The sequence below is a fragment of the Cervus canadensis genome, chromosome 1 (genome assembly GCF_019320065.1).
Source record: "Cervus canadensis isolate Bull #8, Minnesota chromosome 1, ASM1932006v1, whole genome shotgun sequence".
NCBI lineage: Eukaryota > Metazoa > Chordata > Mammalia > Artiodactyla > Cervidae > Cervus > Cervus canadensis.
The window spans coordinates 111,078,917-111,099,576 of record NC_057386.1 but is presented as its reverse complement, the minus strand read 5'-3'; the positions used below and the strand labels follow the sequence as shown (position 1 = coordinate 111,099,576).

At 55.3% G+C, this 20,660-nt stretch overlaps 1 long non-coding RNA gene across 1 annotated transcript; it reads left to right on the top strand.

The window, feature by feature from the left end:
• The first annotated feature begins 1,729 nt into the window (after positions 1-1,729).
• LOC122421148 lies at positions 1,730-19,128 on the top strand. Its single transcript, XR_006263453.1, has 3 exons — positions 1,730-1,864; positions 7,219-7,223; positions 19,117-19,128. It is a non-coding gene; the product is annotated as an uncharacterized LOC122421148 (long non-coding RNA).
• Positions 19,129-20,660: the final 1,532 nt, after the last annotated feature.

The window sequence follows — 20,660 nt, the reverse complement described above, 5'->3', positions numbered from 1 at the left end:
CTCATGGGAATTCCGTCTAACACACGAGGCCCAGATCCCTTTGATTTCGAAGCCAGGCACTGGGGAGACACATAAAGAATAATTCTTTAGAGGATGGGCACCCCCACGCTCCAGCTGACTGTAGGAAGGACAGGAGGAAGAGGGGCTGTGAGCAAAGAAACCATGTTCAGGAAACCCTCCATGCCGGAAGTCAGCCCGGGAGCCCCACTGGACTCAGAAAGGCCACATCACACACACAGGCTGGTTAGGAGAGAGGAAGGGTTGAGGGCAAAAAATCTGACTGATCAGCCTCTCCTCCGGAAGTTCGGGCCCACGGATGTTGCCTCGATTACCTATCGCAAGGAACAAATGCCAGAATTCACCCAGGCCCTTGCTGACGCAGGGTACTGGAGAGAGAGAAACCGCTAGGCTGATTATCTTGGCTTTATCCTCCACATCTGTTTCAGCTCAACATCTCTGCTTCTCGTCTTTAAAGAGATGGCTGCAAGGCTAGAGAATCTCAAGCTGGAAAGGGTCTGAGAGACCTCACATCTCACCTCCTTCTTTCGCAGATAAGAGCCGTGTCACTTGAGAGGCCGTGACTCACTCAAGGCCACACGGCGTGCGGGGTGGGGGTGGGGGCTGGGCAGCTGGGAGCGCAGCTCTCCCTTCCCAGGCCAGAGCTTTTCCCGGTTCTCCAAGCTGCCTCTCGGATCCCGCCAAGTCGTTCCCACGCTGGCCTGGTTTAGGCCTCATTAGTAAGAAAAGCTGGCTGTGGTCCTTTCTCATTCCCCTCCCACCACCTCTCGAAAAAGGAAGGAGATGCTCTTCCAGAACAGAGCCAGGATGGTTTTGCTTGTCATCTGATGTCTGGGAGTGCCCGTGCCAGGCTGCACTCCAGGGCTGCAGCTCCTTGACCTCACATGGTGTCATAAAAGAATTCACCCTCCTGCCAACCTTGAGCATAGGAGGCCGTTTCTCAGCTGGGAATCAAGCCACCTTGAGGGCCAAGACATCAGAGAGACTGTGCTCGGCTCTTACAAGCTGTGTGCTCCTTGGCCAAGGCCTCTCCTTGGAAGGCAGGTGCTCCCCAAGGAGTCCCAACCCCATTTCCTGGCCACTCACCTCCACCCAAGCCGAGAGTCTCTCTGGAAGGTGAGCCAGATCCATTCTGGAAGGGAGGATTATTCCTACCTCCAGTCCTTTTTTTATTTCCGGCCACACTTCCAGTAGTCATGTACGGATATGAGAGTTGGACTATAAAGAAAGTTGAGCGCCGAAGAATTGATACTTTTGAACTGTGGTGTTGGAGAAGGCTCTTGAGAGTCCCTTGGACTGCAAGGAGATCCAACCAGTCAGTCCTAGAGGAAATCGGTCCTGAATATTCATTGGAAGGACTGATGCTAAAGCTGAAACTCCAATACTTTGGCCACCTGATGTGAATAACTGACTCCTTGGGAAAGACCCTGATGCTGGGAAAAATTGAAGGCGGGAGGAGAAGGGGACAACAGAGGATGAGATGGTTGGATGGCATCACCAGCTCGATGGACGTGAGTTTGAGTAGGCTCCAGGAGTTGGTGATGGACAGGGAGGCCTGGCGTGCTGCAGTCGGTGGGGTCGCAAAGAGTCGGACACGACTGAGCGACTGAACTGACTGGCGCTACATGGTTTATGGGATCTTCGTCCCCTGCTTGCAGGCGGAGTTGCTTCAGTCAGTCAACTCTGCGACCCTACGGACCATTGCCTGCTGGGCTCCTCTGTCCATGGGATTCTCCAGGCAGGAATACTGGAGTGAGTTGCTATGCCCTCCTCCAGGGACTCTTCCCACTCGGGATGGAACTCCCATTCCTTGCGTCTCCTGCATTGGCAGGTGGATTCTTTACAAGTGCCACCTGGGAAGCCCCTTAGTTCCCCTACCAGGGGTCAAACCCGGGCCCTTGGCAGTGAAAGCACTGACCACTGGACCACCAGGGAACTCCCCCTCCCCATTTTTTTTTTAATAGATGTGGAAATCCAGGCTCAGAGAGGTTAAGTTACCTGCCCATGGTCACTCAGCTAGTGAGGAGCAGAGTCAGAATTTGAACTCTGGTCTGACACTCAAGCCCATCTCTTTCTGTAGCACCCCTCCATGTGCCCCAAAGGAGCTGGAGGCATCTCAAGACGCTCTTCCCGTGCTCAGAAGTAGTTCCCTCTGGCTTGCCTGAAACCCCCCCACTGGAGTCATCCGCTGCTGACCCCAGCCTTTTTAGCAGGAAAGGCCAGGGATGGGCAGAGAGAGGATATACAAAGGTTTGATCATGGTAGGACCAACCTGGGCCCCAGGGGCAAGGGCTTGGAGGGGCAGGGGAAGTGGCCTGGGGGAGAAAAGGCTGACTGGGGGCGCCCAGAGGCTGGCAGGACAGGGCATGAGGGAGCACCGGTGGGGATGAGGGAGGCTCCCTCCAAACCCCACAGGGCCGGCTCTGGGGCAGGGACTGGCTTTGGGGTGGCAGGGCCCAGCGTGACTGGGAGGCATTAGTCAGCGGTGGAGGTTTATGAAAGGAGGAATTGTCCAGAGCCTCCTTACTCACCAGGCCAATTGGGCTGTCCCCAGAGACCGGGAGCAGGGCCGGTATCAGAAGGGGACCGGGAACTCCGAGCTGCTCACTGCCCCGGTTGAATGGCCCCAGCATCGGGGGGCCACGCGCGTGGGGGCCCTGCCTCACAGCCTATGAGTCACAGCCCTCGGCTGGCGGGCTGAGTACCTTCATTGTCCTCTCGGCCAGGGGACAGCGGGGTCCAACTCCCTCCTCTTAGGAGAAGGGACACCCAGGGCTGACTCACCAGCTTATCACCCTGCTGCCCCCCTAGTCTGAGGCCCCCAGCATATTCACCTACCATCCCTTCTTCAGTCTTTCATACAGTCATTCTTTTTCTTATTGTTGTTTTGGGTCGATCTTTATTTTTCCAATTGCAAAAGTAATCTATTGACTGTTATTCAGCCTTAAAAGGGAATGAAATACTGACCTATGCTACAGCAGGGATGAACCTTTAGGGCACTATGCTAAATGAATAAGCCGGCTGCGAAAGGACAAATTCTATGAGTCCATGTATGTGAGGTTCCTAGAATAGTCAAAATCTTCAGGACAGAAGTTAGAGTAAAGGTTGATGGGATCAAGAAGAGAAGGCACCAGACTTTGTGCTTTAAAGGTGCAGAGTTTGAGTTAGGTAAGGTGGAAAGTGTTCTGGAGATGGATGGTATTGATGGTTGCAAAACAAATCTGATGTACTGATACTGTGTATGTTCATTTTTAAGTGAACACACACTTAAAAATGACTAAAACCATAAAAGTTTATATTTTGTATATTTTGTCACAAAAGCAAAAATAATCTATTATTCAAACGATACAGAAAAGTAAAAAAAGTAGAGACTTCCCTGTTGGCTAAGACTCCGAGCTCCCAGTGCAGGAGGCCTGGGTTCGATCCCTCGTCAGGGAACTAGATCCCACATGCTGCAACTAGAAGTCTGCCTGCTACAACAAAGACTGAAGATCCTGAGTGCTGAAACTAAGACCTGGCTCAGCCAAATAAGTAAATGAATTAAAATTTTTTAAAAATGTTTTTAAAGTAAAAGGCAAACGTCCTCACCCCAGCCTCTGGAATATTTCAGACCTACTTCTGTTCCTGTACAATCATGGATGTCAGTTTAACAAAAGTCAGTCTGTGATGGGAAGGGCGCCCACCACACTCCTGGTCTCTCTCCCTTTGAAGGATACACGCATCTCACTAACCCCAGGTGCCGGCCCAGGGCCAGGTGGCAAGGTCGATAACCTCCCTCCGGCGAGAGCTCAGCTGTGTCTCCCGTGGTGCTTAAACCCTCACACGCATGAACTCACTTCATTCTTCCACCAGGGTGGTGAGGAAGGGGTCGTTCATGCCCTCCTCAAAACCCAGTTCATAAATGAAGACTCAGAGGCTTTCACAGTTGAGGGATGTGCCCAGATCGCATCACTAGATGGAGGCAAAGCAGGAGGTACTTCCCCCGTGAGCCATTAGATTTTACTGCAGACAGAGAAGGGCTACGAGCAGAGTGATCGTTTATAGCAGGGGTCCCCAGCCTCCAGGATGAACTGGGGTGGGGCTGATGTCATGACAACAGAAATAAAGTGCGCGGTAAATGTAATGTACCTGAATCATCCCGAAACCTTCCTTCCCCCCACCCCGAGTACAAATTGTCTTCCACGAAACCGGTCCCTGGTGCCAAAAAGGCTGGGGCCGCCGGATTTACAGAACATTTGCTCACTTCATAGTAATCCTTTAATTTCTGGCTTCCCTGGGGTAGGGCTCCTGTGGTCTTGCTCACTGACTGGTCCTCCTCAAGCCCTGGAACACAGTAGGTGTTCAACAAATATTTGCAGAGAGAATAGTTCTCATTCATGTCTCTGTCTGATCATCCCCCACGGTCCTGTGAAGTAGATAATTAGGAAATCTGATGGCTGCCGGTCTTAGTCATCCAGCTAGCGGGCGAGATGGTCACACGGCCGGGCTGGGCCACTGAGGTGGAGCCCTGGGCTTATGGCTCACTTCCCAGGCCTTTCCAATTCTGCTGTCGAGGCCTGGGCCCCTGACATTACAGAACAAGGATAATTAATTGGGAGCAGGAATGCTTTGAGTCATAACCAGCGATAATAATAATAATAATTGCAGTCATACTCATTGCAATCTTTAACTCATGTAAACCTGTAGCAATAGCACTAATGAGGCACTAATGTTATCTCAGGGCTTCAGTTAGGCCTGGAAGTTCAATTGTAAGTGCCTCAACATCACACGCAGCTCAGAGGCGGCAGAGCTGGGATTCAGGATCCATCCGGCTCCAGAGCCCAGAGGCCACACACCACTAAACACTTGAGGACCAATTAGCATCGTCGGCTGGACCCATGGCACAGCCAGGCTGAACTTTGGTGAGAGATAGGGCCGAATCCCGCCCTCATTCATTCTATTGGTCAGCTGAGCCACACCCGTGTGCTCGACCAAGTGTCTGTCCCCAGGAAGGAGGCTCGCCCGCCCCGGCAGAGCCTTTGGCCTGGTGGGAGAGGCCGATGTCATAATTACATGGCTAATTGTCTCATTAGAGCAAAGATGAGTACCACTCGAAGGGTTTGGGTTCCGCCAACCTCTTAGGGCACAGGCCTGGCCTGGGGGCTGGGAACAGCTGCCCTCGGGGAGCTGACATCTCTGCTGACATTTGAAGGGTGGGCCAGGGTCAGGTGAGCAAGCTGGGAGAGCTTTCCTAGCAGAGAGGGCAGTGGTGTGGCTCTGACTCAAACAATGCTGGCGTGGCTGGAGCTGGTGAGGGGATGGAAGGGAGTAGGGGGTGTGGGGGCTGGCACCTGAGTGCTCCCCTAGCAACTAGGGCCCCTGTAATCAGCTCACTGGCACCATTATCCTTCGAGAGCAAGGGTGAAAGGGAACATTAAAAATTCCCATTCCTTAGGTCTTCCCTGGCCGTCCAGTGGTTAAGACTCTGCACGTCTACTGCAGGGGGCGCAGGTTCGATCCCTGGTCAGGGAACTAAGATCTCACCAAAAAAGAAAACTACCTTTCCTCCCCCGTTGGTGGGGCTGGATGGGTCCTCCCATAAGCATTGACTCCACTCCCCACCGTGGGTCCCTACAGCTGTTTGCACCAGACACCACGCTCTTGGTCCTGTTTGACCCTCGTGACCATGTGGAGGGAGCAAAGGTGAGCAGGGGTCAGCCCCCCACACCACCCCCCACAGCAGAGGAAATCTGCGCAGGAAGAAGGGCCCTGCCTCTGAGTGAGTGAGGCAGGGCATACCCAGGGAGGATGGAATCTGAGCTGCACTTGGACCAAAGCTTGGCCCTCGGGAAGGGGGAGCAGGTTGAGGACTTGGGGAACACCTCAGATGGTTAGCGGTGGGTGTCCCCTGGGGGCTGGGGCTGACGGAGCTGAGGCTGGCGCGTTAGTGAAGGGATGGCGCGCAGGTGTGCAGGGGGATCGGGTCTAAGGACCACTGCCTGGACGGTCACGGTCAACATAGCCACGACAGACACACGCCGCATCCTTCAATGAGCCCAGCGGAGCAGATCCTTCTGACGATAGCATTTGTTTGGAATTCTGTTCTAGTTATACACACAAATGATGTACAATGTGGGAAAGAGCGGACGCAAACACACACCACGGGGAGTGTCCAAATCACTTGTAGCACACACACCCCCACCCCCAGCCACCCGGATAGCCCTGGTCAGCCCATCAGAGCACATGCTCCGAGGCTGATGTTTGTACGCCCAGTGCTGGGAGGGGGAAGCCTGGGGAGGTAACGGGCCTGGGGACAGACGCCCGGACGGCTTTGAGAAGTGGGTGAGGTTCAGACGGGCCCTGCAGGAGGGACAGGGTCTGGAAAGACGAGAGGGCTTCCAGGCAAGGGGACGGCACTGCTGAAGCCCAGGGCTGAGGGGATGGGTGAGGCGCGTGAATTAACGGCACCTTCGCATGTGCCAGCCTCTGCTCTCACGAGTATCACGTGTGACCTCACTGGATCTTCCCACACCCTGTGGGAAGGAGACAAGGGAAACCCCATTTTTAGGGCGAGCAAATAGAGACGTGGCCGTGGTCCTAACCCAGGGCTGGCTTGGTCTCGAGCCCAAGGAGCCAGGAAGTTGGGGTGAGGGCATTGTGCTGTGTGACGCGATCCCCCTGAGCTCCACCCTGGGACCCTGGGGTGCTGGCCGTCCTCGTGGGGAAGGCGAGGGAGCTGAAGCACCCGGGCCAGTCAAGGCCAGTGAAGGCAGGGGAGGCTGCCTTGGGTTGTCTGGTCCCGTGCCGCGGCGGCTTTATCAGGGCGCTGCAGGCCCTGACTATCACCCAGTGCATCTTCAGTCCGGCTTCCCGAGCAGGGCCTGTGACCCTGGAGGAGATAAGGCAGCCCTGATCACGGGGCTCTAACCGTTGAAGCTACTGCAGAACTGCCGGCTGGAAGGGAAGCCCCTCCATGGTCTTCTGACCGCCCACCCAGGCGACCCTCCCGGCCCCCGGGGACTAGGGCAGAACCCAAGGAGGAAAACCGCAGTGAGAAGGATCCTCTAAACCCCTGCCGAGTGTGCCTTTTGGTTCACAAAGTGCTTCTACATCCCATTGTCAGCACAAAACAGAAAGGCGGGGCCGGGCGCCAGGCGGGGGTGATCCAGGCCTCAGGTCTCCCCCCTTTGCTGGCCTGTGACCCCGGACCTCACCTCTGAGCCTCAGTTTCCCCCTCTTCCGGTGACAGCAGCAGCGCCATTTCTCCTTTCCCGCGGCTCACGCTGCGTGGCTGGCCAGCTGTGGCCGCCTCGCTCCGGGCCCTGCTGCCTCCTCACCCCCTCCCGCCAGGGTGCCACCTTTGCACCGCACCAGACACCCAGCCTTTGCCAGGCGGGGAGCTGACTCAGACCTCGGTCCACCAACGTGCTGCTGGGGTGGACGGGCCCAGACAGCCAGGGGATTCTTGTCCCGACTCCCCTCCGGCAGCCAGGCAGCGTTTGGCAGGCCCGGCTGGGGCCTGGGTGAGAAAGAGGGAGGCGGGGAGGGGAGCCCCCGATGAGAAGGCTCGGATTTAGCCAGCGCAGGCTTTTGTGCTCTGAAATGCCAGGCCAGGGCAGTGAGCTCTGCCAACAAGGAGATTGGCCTCCAACAATAATGTTTTTCCCTGGGTTTCCAGAAAGCATCAGCTGCTTTCTAATTCAAACCATCAGGAGGAGGTTCACTTGTGCTGAGTCTCAAAACCCCCGAGAAGGAACACGGCTCCCCCTTGCCAGACAAGAGCTGGCCTGGATGGGACGGGGTGGGGTGGGCTGGGCATGGCCAAGGGATCCCTGGAGCGAGACTGAGTGCCTCCCTGGGCCTCCGCGTGTCCAGCCGAGACCCGCAGCTGGGATCTCCCCAGGGCAAGCTTGTCGCTGGTCACTCTACCCACGTCCACAGGGGTCACTCCCCGCTTGTGCCGGAAACTGCCAGGCATTGGAGTGGTCACCGTAGCTGTTAACTGTAGTCTGCACATGTCTGCCAGCATTTGTGCCAAGCCCTCTGCAGTCACAGTCTCTGGGCCACCTGCTAGTCTTCCATTCTACAGGCTAGAAAGATGTTGGTCTCAGCCAGGTGAAGCTCCCCAGCAGAAGTGAAGAGACAGGCTTCCAGCCCTGGGTCTGCCTCCAGCAGTCCCCTGCCAGGCCTTGCTGCTCGGCACATAAAAGATGTAAGACTCGCCACTTCACAACTACTAAGTTGGCAAGAATCAGAAAGTCAGATAATAACAAGTGACGGCCAAGATGTGGAGAAATCCATCATTGTACGCTGCTGGTGGGAATGGAAAATGGTTCAGCCGCTTTGGAACACAGTCTGGCGGTTCCTCAAACAACTAAACATAGAGTTACCATATGACCCAGCAGTGCCACTCCTGGGTATCTACCTAGGAGAAACCAAAACATATGTCCACACAAAGACTCATATGGGAATACTCATAGCAGCGTTATTCATAAAAGCCAAAATGTGGAAACAAGCCAAAGGGATAAACACACTGTGGTCTATCCGTACAATGGAATATTATTCAGCCATACAAAGGAGCGAAGTGCTGAAACGCGTTACAACATGGATGAACCTTGAAAACATGATGCTGGGTGAAAGGATCCAGTCATAAGACCACATATTGTATGATTCCATTCATATGAAGCGTCTACACTAGGGAAATCCACAGAGACACAGAGGAGGTTAGCGTTTGCTCAGTGGGAGGGACTGGGGGTTAGGGGGACCATGTGGGGTGGGTGATGACAACCAAAGGTTCTTTTTTTTTGGTGGGGCGGGGTGGGTGGGTGGTTGTTGATCAAAATAGCCTAAAATGGACTGTGATGGTGGTTGCCCAGCTCTGTGAATACACTAAAAATCATTTCAATGGGTGAATTGCATGGTGTGTAAATTCCATCTCAGTAAAAATGTTTAAGAAAGAAAGGATTTAAGGTGACGCTGATAAGGAGCTCACAGGTGAGAGAGGACAGCAATGAGAAGCGCCAACAATTCCATTCATGACCCTAAAAAGCACAGGTCATTCCACCCGAGACGCTGAGGACATAGTGCCCTGGGAAGAGAGGAGGAATGTCTCTCAGCCCAGGGAGCTGGAGCAAACGGGGAGGCAATCCAGGGAAACTTCCTGGAGTAGGTGACACTGGACTGCATTTTGAAGAATGAGTCGGACAAGAAAGTGAGGGGGTGGGAAACGAAGTCCCAGGTGAAGGGGGCAGAAGCATACCCAGAAAATGTCCTGCGGGGCAGCAGTGGGGGACGAGCGGAGAGAGGGTTTGGGCCTGGCACAGTGAGAAAGGCAGGGTCTCCCACCTGCCCCCTCCCTGTCCAGTGTTCCCTCAGACAAGCCCTTGTCTGTCTCTGGGCCTGGACTCCAACAGACACGCTCCTATCTCTGAGGCTGTGAGTGGGTCTCAGAGCTGGAGATTGAAGAGGGCAGACTGGTGACAGATAGGGAGTCAGAGGGCGAGGAGGTGGCCGGATATCGGGGCCTGGAAACTGGGGGACCGCGCTTCCCAGCCTGATGGGTGGCTGCCCGCGGGCCACGGCCCCCACCCCCGCCCTGACCGCCCCGGAAAGCCTGAGAAACATGGGGCCTGAGGGGAAATCGAAACAGAAACGCAGGTGTCTCTCCCTGGGCAGATTCCAAGAAAGAAGAGAAAAGGGGCTGGTAAGGGAGAGACCCTGTGAGCTTTGAAGTGGGGAAGGAAGCAGGCCTGGAGAGGAAGCGGAAGAGGGGGGTGTGTGAAAGGCGGGCAGGTGCCCTGGGTATGGGTGCCCTCCACCCCGGCGTGCGGGTGACCCCGGCTCCGGGAAGCTTCAAAGGGGAACCAGAAGCCGTGTGAGGGAGGTGCTTCCCAGAGGCGGTGCCCGCAGCCTGGCGACTTCTCACCCCAATGGGCGCCTCTGCCGCCCTCAGCCGCTGGCTCTGCCCCTCGTGGTGCTGAACTCGGGCCCGAGGCTCTGGGTTCAGCTGCAGCACTAATGCGTTTTTTAATGGAGATATAGCTGATGTGCAAGATTATACACGTTTCCAGTATGCAGCACAGCGATTCACAATTTTTAAAGGTTATGCTTCATTTGTAATCATTATAAACTATGGGCTATACTCTTCATGTGGAACAATATAGCCTCGTAGCTTAATTTATTTTTCAAAATATTTATTTCTCTGGTTGTGCCAGGTCTTAGTCACGGCCTTCAGGAGGAGAGTTGAAGCATGTGGGATCTAGCTCCACAATCAGGCGTCGAACCCAGGCTCTCTGCATTGGAACCTCAGAGTCTTAGCCACTGAGCCTCCAGGGAAGTCCCTATTGTAGCTTATTTTATATATAACTGTTTGTACTTCTTTATCTCCTAGACCTATCTTGCCCTTCCTCCCTTTTGTCTCTCCACTGGTAACCACTAATTTATTCTCTGCGAGCCAGTTTCGTTTCTCTATATTCACTAGTTTATTTTTTAGGGTCCACATAGAAGTGATATCATAGAGTATTTATCCTCATCTGACTTATTTCACTTAGTGTAACACCCTCCAAGCGCATCCATGTTTTTGCAAATGGCAAGTTCTCATTTTTTTTAGGGCTAATTATTGAACAGTATTCCACTGTACGGCCCTACTACATCTTTATCCATTCATCTGTTGATGGATCCTTAGGTTCCTGCCAGGTCTTAACTGCGGCCTCTGCCCCCTCAGATTACTCCTCTGTGAAATGGGATGATGACGGCTGCTCTCCCTCTGCTATCAGGGAATAGGAAGACAGTCACATACGTGAAAATACCCGGCCCACAGTAGTAACCTCTTATCCTGTTCTTCACAGCGTCTTCTCCTTTCTAAACCTTCCCACCTACTGTCGCCTTTGCGCATCATGGCACTAAGCAAAAAAAAGGCCAGGCTGTCTTCCTACCCACTGGACGGGAGACAAAACTGAGGCTCAGAGAAGCCACGTGACCAGGAGCATCACGTGGCAGCAGGAGAACCCAGGGACACGGGAACACAGGGCTCCTCGGGTCTGACCTCACCGCCTGCTGTCTGCCAGCCCCTCTGGCTCCCGAGCTGGGGTGCTGAGATCCTTCTGCTTTTTACAGAGACAGGAGACCACCCCACACCCCAGGTCAAGCTTCGTGATCACGTGGAGGGGCCTGAAACTGGGAGGATTCACAAACATTTGAAGGCGTCTCAAGCTGATGCTGGCTTCCCAGGTGGCTCAGTGATGAAGAATCCACCCACCTGCCAAGCAGGACACCTGGGCTCAATCCCTCGAGAAGACCCCCTGGAGAAGGGGAAGAAGACTCTAGTCTTCTTGCCTGGGAAACCCCATGGACAGAGGAGCCTGGCGGGCTACAGTCCACGGGGTCACAAAAGAATCAGACACGACTGAGGGACTGAACAGCGACAGCAGCAGCAAGCCGACGCTTGCTTTAGGCTAGTTCCCAGCCCGGAACTAGAGCAAATGCTTGCAGGTCATGGGAACGTGAGAAAGGGTTTCAAATCATGGTGAGAAGGAACACTGCAAATACACTGATCTTACGGGCGGGGGCAGCTACCTGGCCGGGAGCTCCCCGCCCCTGGGGTGCTCAAGGGAAGACCTGACAGTCAGTTGGTGGAGCTGGTTCAGAGAGCAGGGAATTCTGAGGGAGGTGAGCTTGCAGCTGGTCTTCTCAACCTTGGCGCGGCTGACGTTCTTTGAGGCGAGGACCGTATGGTGGGTGCTAAGTGCCTTAGTACCCGTACGATGTTCAGCGACATCTCTGCCCTTCATCCCTGATGCCAGCAGCACCGCCCTCCCCGATTTTTGTGACAATCCAAAATGTCTCCAGACGTTGCCATATGTCCCCTGGGACAAAATCATGCCCCCCATTTCCTCCTTTCCTGGTTGAGATGCATTGGCTTAATTATTTTTACTTTTTTCTGGCCACATCACGCAGCATGTGGGATCTTATTTCCCCTGCCAAGGACTGAACTCACCCCCCTGCAGTAGAAGGGCAGAATCTTAACCACTGGACCACCAGGCATGTTCTCTGAGAAGCACTGGCTTAGATGACCTTTAAGATCTCCCGAGAGCCCATGATTCCGTCATTCTGGACAAGGAGCCGCAAGAGTCACTCATTTTCAGGCCCCCCCCGTGGCTGCATTATTATGAGCATCTTACACGCATCATCATGTCGTAATCAGCCTTGGTCATTCCGTCTTCTTACACCATTCTCCCCCACTCCTCTGCCTGGCTGACTCCTCTTCCTCCCAGATCCAACGTCACTCCCCCTGGAGTCCCTCCCTGCCCCCTCATCTCGTTTATGTCCCTGTTTAGTGTTTCAGTCCAGCTCCCCACTGCTCTCCTAAATAACAGAGCATCTGAGCACCTCCACCTCTGTCTCCCCACTGGACAGGGGGCTCCTGGAGGGTCACTGAGTCTTGCTCACCTCTGAGACCCCACATGGTATGAACTACACACACACACACACACACACATACACCCCTAAGGAGAGAGGCTGAGTGTTCAACTCACTGCATCACTAAGCCAATCCCATCAGTGGTCAGTGGGGCTTCTGTGACCACCCCGTGCTGCTCTCAGGAGCCCCGAACTCCTGCTCAGGAAACTACCAGGCCCTTTTCTTCAAAGCTGGAGGGAGGTCTGTCTGGGATACCCGGGGAAGCCAAGCTAAGTCCCATCCAAGGGGTGGGCAGGGCAGGGCAGAGGGTATTCCGATTAGGTGGAAATCAAGGTGCAGGGTGGTGGGAAGCCCACTGCCCTTCATGGGCTCAGGCTGGGCCTGGGGGTCCAGTGATCAGAGTGCAGTTGGCCAGGTGGCCTCTGCCAAGGTGCTTAGGGCCCCAGAGGTGTCCTTTGTCAAGTGAGGAAGATTTGAACTATGTTGGTGGTTTCTGACCTTTTACGGATGTTTTCATTTTGTTTTTAGCAAAAGAAGCCCCCGTCCCTAAGGAAAAATCTCACATAATGGCCCAATAGAGCTCTGCCTTCTCAGTGCTCCCAGTTCCACCCCCCCCCCCACCGCCGAAATAGCCCTGGGTCACTTCCCCGCCCCCCCGCCCAGGGCTCCTCGGGGCCCAGTTTGAAACCCACTAGGGTTTCTCTGAGGTCTTTCTAGCTCCCATGGTCTGCGGTTCTATAACCGGCCCCACCAAATGGTGAAATACAATCAAACGTGCCAGGGACAGGGTGGGGGGGAACGTGCATGTGATGGCCCCTCGGGGTGTCTCAGGGCCCAGGGGATGGCCTGGGACCGGCGTTATCCTCCAACTTGCTGAGATGGAAAATTCCGGTCATCTGAGTACGGTGTTTACTTCTGTGGGTCTCGGGATAAACAGGAATGCACAGTACCCAGCAAAGATAAACGTATGGAACTCATTACCCCAGAGAGGGTGACAGGCCGAGGACGTGAGCACACCCAGGCAGGCCCCGCTGTCTCTGGATGACAGACACCCAGGACTGGTCCCAGCCCGGGCAGCGGCCACGGTCCCCAGACAACAGCTGTCAGGAGCCCAGGAGGCTGCAACTCTGAGATGCTGCACAAGCACTTTCTCATCCCTTTGAGGTTTGCTGTACATTCTCCCCACCCCACCCCCATTTTTTTTTAACTGATTAAGAAACCAAGGTTCAGGGAAGTAGCATCACTTGCAAGTGGCTTCTCTGGCACGTCGAGGGCCTCCTCCAAGTGCCCCTGAGCAAACCCAGACTCGGTCTCCTAACCTGGATGCTGCGGGTGTTTGATGGGAAGGTGTTTGCCTTCCCATGAGCACAAGTGGTTGCTCAGGGGTGGGGATTGAGTGAGGCGCTAATGACAGAGAAATGGATAAAGACGTGGCCCCTGCTTCATCAGAAGGAAGAGGGGCTAAGGCTTTACTGTGCCAGGCGGCTGGGGGGGCGTGGGGAGGGCAGTGAGCGTTTGGAGAAGGTTTCATGAAGAAAGGGGTGTTGAGCTCATCAAGAGACTGAACAGTCAAGCGGCAGATGGAGACGGTCGGGACAGTACGCCCCCACTGGACCGCCACGGAGGTCCCTTAATGCAACTCTTACTTAGCACAGGCCAGATACTGTTATATGTTGTACATCTGTAGAAGAGGGGAGAAGCACAGAGGTCGGGGAACTTGCCCAAAGCCACACAGCCATTCTGTGGTCCTACACTCCCTTGCTGGGGACGCCATGTGTCTCCTGATACACGCGAGTCGGTACACATTTGTGAGTGCCGGTCATGGAATAGGCCTATGTGCACCTCTGATAGCGCCAAGATAGAACGGCGCCTCAGAGACACACATAAGAGTGTTGAGGAGGGCTTCCCTAGCGGCTCAGTGGGAAAGAATCTCCCTCCCAATGCAGGAGACATGGGTTTGATCCCTGATCCGGGAAGATCCCACGTGCAGCAGCGTGGTGAAGCCCTGCGCCGCACCTACTGACGCGCATGCGCCCTAGAGCCCGTGCTCCGGAATTAGAGCATCGCCCCCGTCCACAGCTGAGAAAAGCCCAGACACAGCCCCGAAGACTCAGCACAGCCCAAAATAAATAATAAATAAAATTTGAAAATAGAATGTTGGGGAGACGCCAGCTTGGAGGTACAGGGGAAATGCTCACAGGAGAAGAGGCCCGCGTAGGAGTCCAGGTCACGGGGAATGACGTCATATATAGAGATAAGAACGCGAAGGATGCTCTAGGCGTGGAGCACGGAATGCTGGATGCACAGAAGCAGGGGAGAGGGGATAAGCGCGTCGGGTCCTGGAAGCACAGGCAGTTTGGTTTTGCTGGAGCGTAAAGCAGGAGGTGATGGGCAACGAGCCTTGGGGTGGGCGGAGCACAAGCTGAGGCCGTGGACTTGATCCTGAGGCTACCGGGGAGCCACCGAGGGCTTTAAGCAGAAGCCGCGTGGGCCGATTTGTGTTTCAGAAAGATTACTGGGGCCCCAGCCTTGAATCAGGGCCCCGGGGCCAGGCCTAGTGTGTCTGGGGGCATCTCTACAGGGACCGTTCCAAGGGCGCCATGTGCCTGGCCTGGAGGTCAGCTCCGGCCCCTGGCTTAGCAGGTGGGAGACCAAACTGCACTTTGGGGCATTAGGACCTCCGCCTGGTTGGCTCCGCTCTGTCGCCCCTTCCGTTCGGGAAGCCCAGGTCGTGGGAAGTCTGGGGAAGTGGAAGAAGAGAGTCTGCATACAGAACTCAAGTGGGGTAGGCAGACAGAGGCCTCCGGGAAAGATGCCTTACAGGACACTCAAGGAAGCAGGCGGCTCAGTGCTCCCCACCGTCTCCACAGAATACAGTTCTAGAAGATCTATGGAATGCTGCACGCACCCCTCCCACCTGACCTAAAGGCTCTGAGAAGTCCCCCAACGAAGACATCTTTTCGATTTTGTTTAATACAGTGTTTCCCAAAGTTTTTGATGTGACGTCCTTTCATTCTCTGAACACCAGTGAACTTCCCCTGAGGGTGAAGAGCAGTAGGTTTCGACCGTCCTCCTCCTCCCCGGGGCCACACTGGTCCCTTGCAGGGACACCCGCCATATCTCTGTGCCTCCGTTTCTTCCTCACTGTCTCCTTTTAAGCAGTTATCATCTGTATTATGGGTTTCCCAGGTGGCACTAGTGGTAAAGAACCCATCTGCCAATGTGAGAGACGCGGGTTCCATCCCTGAGTTGGGAAGATGCCCTGGAGGAGGGCATGGCAACTCACTCCAGTATTCTTGCCTGGAGAATCCCGTGGACAGAGGAGCCTGGCGGGCTACAGTCCATGGGATCGCACAGAGTCAGGCACGACTAAAGTGATTTAGCACACATGCACGCTTCTCTATTACGGCGTGTGGTATGTCTTCTGTACTACATGGCCTCCTTTTAAAAGGGATCTTGTTTTTATTTGTTTGTTTTTAGTGCCGTCTATGGGGTTGCACAGAGTTGGACATGACTGAAGTGACTTAGCAGTGTTTGTTTGTTTGGCTGCAGTTGGTCTGAGTTGCGGCATGTAGGCTCCAGCTCCCCAACTGGGGCTCAAACCCGGGTCCCCTGCATTGGGAGCTCGGAGTCACAGCCCCTGGACCCCCAGGGGAGTCCCTAAAAGGGGTCCTGTGTTTTCACCACCCCAGCCCACCCCCAGGGGTTCTAGTCCCCGGCACAGAGCCAGGCACTGAACAAGTACATGAATGAGAGTTTCTCAAATAAGACCTGACTCTTCAATCGGGTTATTAGGAAATTAAGCAAATGAATGCCTATGAGATGAGTTTTACATTAGTAAACTTTATAACCCTGCTCACCTGTAAGGAACTAGTTTTTCATATACACTGTAATCTAAGGGTCTTACCCCCCACGGACTTGCCATGCGTCTAAAATTCCACCATTAGTCACTCATTTGCCTTAGGGCGCCGGAGACCCCAATTAAAATGTAAATGTGTGACTTAGCGGTGTCTCCACTGGGCTGCCAGCACCCCTGGGCACAGCATTGTGCCATCATCATTAGTAATTTGTACATCAGATCGATCCAGCAGAAAACCAATCCAGGTGAAAGAATTAAGAGCTGAGAGGCTCCTCAGTGGAAGAGGGAATAAAACCATGTTGCCAGGGGTTCTGGGGCACAGGGAGCATGAGCGGGGCTACACGGCAGGCCTGACGGCCGTCACACAGCCCCCATCAAGCACCGCTCCCCTCCAGACAGGGCTGGGCCGGGTTCCTTACCTCCTAGGGTGTCCAGGCCAGGCCCTTGGAGGGGGACAAGCCAAGACTGGGAGGAGCCTCTGGCCCACTCTGCCCGGGGCTGCGGGTCGGCCCAGGGGGTCTGAGCTACGCTCTGCAGGAAGCCCCCCTAGCGAAGCCCTGCTGGTCCCCTGGCCTGGCCACACGGCTGAGCCCAGCTTGGCCAGCTACGGGTTTGGGACAGGACACTCCTGGGAATGGGCGCAGGAAAACAGGAAAGGGGTAGCTGCTGGCCATGGTCAGAATTCGGGCCTTCCTCCATTCCCCCAGCTCCCCGCCTCACCCCACTCCCCTGAGGTGGCAGCCCTGCTGGCCAGCAGCTTCTCTCTAGACCAGAGGAGAATATGACAGGCCCCCCTCTTAGGGTTCTGACGCAAAGGGGCTTGAGAAAACGTTGCCTCTTGGCCAGAGTCGATCCCTTCCTGCCCTCAGCGGCCCCAGGAGGCAGCAGGTGGGGGAATCAGAGGTCCTTCCCCATCACGGTCTTGCTCACGCGTCTCTTCCCATCCCCAGGTCCGCCACAGCCTCCTGGTACTTGCCTCTTCTGCTGACACCAGCCTGCGGACACGTGGTTTTTATCATCCTCTCTTACCCCCGGGGACAGCAGGAACGCAGCATCTATACATGTAGGCAGTTCATGTTTAGTGACCATCCTCGGAGCAAATGAAGGAAGTAAGAACTGGGCCCAGTGGGCTACCCTGGCGGTCCAGTGGTTAGGACTCCGAGCATCCAAGGCAAGGGGGCGGTGGTTTGCCCACTGGTTGGGAAACCAAGATCCCGCAAGCCGTGAGGCTTGGGCCTGGGTCCAGAGCAGGGAAGGGCCTTTTCCAAGGTCACTTGAAAGTCAGCAGAGAAAAAAAATTTTAAAAATAAAAAAAAAAGAAAGTCAGCAGAGGGCCAGGTACAGAACCCTGGCCTCCATTCTCTGAGGCCAAGGCTCTTTCTGATTTCTTGCAGGTTGTGGCCACAGGATAAATGCAAGGGCCCACCTTCCTTTGCACGTACTTTCCCACACTGCCCAGAAAGGGGAGCAGTTCTTTCATGGGCTCTAGACACACTCCCACCACCCTGAAGCAATCATTTCCCAACTTAGGCCAGGGTTCAGCATGCTTTTTCATTAAAGGATCAGATACTATTTTAGGCTTTGCAGAACAGTCAGGTGTCTGACTCTTGTTATAGCACAAAAAGCAGCCCGAGACAATGTGTCAACAAACAGGCAAGGCTGTGTCCCAATAAAGCTTTATTTGCAAAAGCAGGCAGTGGGCCAGAGTTAGCAAATAAGAATACAGGACATCCAGTTAAGTTTGAATTTCAGTGAGCTGTATTTTATCTGCAACCCCAAGCTGGTGGGTTGCAGTGTGCTGGCCCCGGCAGAGATTCTGGGTAGGTGTGAACCTCAGAATTGACAGGGAAGGGTGCCATCAAGGAGTGGCTGCCACGTGGCAGCACTGGGCCGGGAGGCGCCTCCTGTGTACGATCTCCTTTATCCTCCCAGCTACCCTCTGAGGCAGGATGTGGGGTCCCCAGTTTACATACGAGGAAATGGGACTCAGAAGAAAAGTAAGGAGCCCAGGTTCCCATAGCTGGTGAGGAAGAGAGCTAGGATCCGATCTCAGGGCAGTCTGGCTGAAAGCCTGCGCTCCCCTAAACCAATCTCTCTGATGCAAAAGCCAAGGCTCAGAGAGGAAAGGGGGCGGGTCTGGGGCACACAGAACCAGGACGAAGGCCTCCTGGCCCCCCATCCTCGGAGCTGCCCACCACTTCTGTGTGTGAACTCACCTTGTTGTTGACCTCTCAGATCACTTCCTACGTGCGCGCATACCTGCCCGTGCTCACACAACACGAGGCCTGAAGCCATGATCAGTTTTGGGGAGCTGCATCTTGTCCGGGAGCAGATTAGATGCTGAGAGACGAGGGGTTTGTTTCATGGAGTCATTTTGAACTGGGCGGAGCCTCAGCGCGATTGACACCGGGGCCCATGAGTCCTCGCTAGGGGGGTCGTCCTGTGGTTTATAGGATGTTTAGCCGCAAGCCTGGCCTCTACTCTCGATGTCAGTAAGGGGCACACCCACCAGCTCCGTGTGACAACCGGCAATGTCTCCAGGTGTTGCCGAACGTCCTGGGGCCGTGGGGAGGGGAGGGTTGGGATGAAATCATCCCAGCTGAGAATTACTGATCTTGACTAACTCTGAGATATGTGTGTGCGTGCTAAGTCACTTCAGCGGTTATGTCAGACTCTGTGACCCTATGGACTGTAGTCCGCCAGGCTCCTCTGTCCGTGGGATTCTCTAGGCAAGAATACTGGAGTACGTTGCCAGTTCCTCCCCAAGAGGATCTTTCTGACCCAGGGATCGAACCCACGTCTCTTGCATCTCTTGCATCATCAGGCAGATTCTTTACCACTAGCGCCACCTGGGAAGCTCCAACTCTGAGATTTGAACCTCCTTGAAAATCTCCTGAGGTTACCTGTGCTCACCCATCCTTCAGAGGCCCACAAACCTCCCCAGGTCTTTGGCAGAAACATTCTGGTTATCCTGACCAGTGTGATGGGGAAAGGTTAAAAGGTGGGAGAAAGACTTTATCTTGGCCAAACTGTGGGCACAGAATCAGCCCAGCCAATGCAGGCCGGGTTCTGGAGGCAGCAAATGATGCCTGGAGCTGGAGGCTCTGGGCCCTGTCTGTGCCCCGAGCACCCTAAGCTTGTTCAGAGGCCCACTCTGGGTCTGTCCTCATGGACCCACTCAGACGCTGAAAGGTGGTCTGGAAGGGGGTCTGTCTGTCCCATGTGTTTCCACTCGGCCCACCCAGGTCCATGCCTCCAACAGGTGTTCGGGGGCCGCTCCTGTGGGCCCCTCGGAGGGCGGGGAGTGGAGGGAGTCGGGGGCCCAGGGCTGCTGCCGGGGGAGGAGGCCTGGATGTGGGACGGGGGTGTGGGAATCCTGCCACGTGGGTGGTGCTTCTTCTCTGCCTCGGGCTGGTCTGGTGGAGAGAATGACCTCACCTGCTTGGAAGAGGCCTCGGTGGTTGCTTGGATCTGGGGTCGGGGAGGGGTCCTCAGGGCGAGACGGAGAGGAGCTGGGGGGCTGAGAACGCCTCCCCCAGGCCTGGCAGTGGCCCAGCGTGGCTGCCTGTGGTCTGGCCCTGGAGTGGGGACAGACCTCCGCCAGGGCTGGCACCCACTCAGCGGCCTCTTCCAGGGAAAGTGAGAGGGGCTGACGTGGGGGCTGACCTCATGCCCAGCCCCCACCCCCTTCCTCCAGGCTTCCCTGGGGGTTCACTGCTGCTAGCAAGCGGGACCTCCCCGGGGGAGGGGGGGTCCCTAGCGGGAGGGGCAGTGACTAGAGGATGCAGCAGGCTGAGCTGAGTTGGGGGTCCTGGGGTCCCCAGCCCTGGCCAGGGGTAGGAGGGGAAAGATGAAAAGGCCCCCCTTGCACCCCAGTGCCACCTCTGCAGCCTCCAGGAGAGCTGAGGTTTCCCTCAGGAGGGTCGCCGTGGCGGGGGGCTTTCGGAAGGTCTGGAAATCAATCTGGAACAGATGGTCCTTGTGCTCAGGGTAGGAGGAGGCAGCCAGGACTAGGATAATCAGATGCTACCTGACTGGCCCACCCTGTGTGTCGGGCATTATGGCCTCTACTCGCAAAGGCCATCGGAGAGTCACGAGACAGAGGAGGAAAGTGAGGCCCCGAGGATGGCAGAAACGTGCCTGAGCTCCCCCAGCTGGGAAGGGCTGAGCCAGGATTCAAACCCAGGGCGTCAGAGCCCTGGCCCCCTGCTGGGCGCTGCAGGCCAGCCCTGAAAGACTCCAGTGGACAGGATCCTCGGAGACCCACACTGAAATGCAGCTTCCAGCGGGCTTGTCCGAGGCGGGGCCAAGACTCTGTGTGGTGGTTGTTCGTTTGGCCGCGCTGGGTCTTAGTTGCGGCATGAGACATCTTTAGTTGTGACGTGTG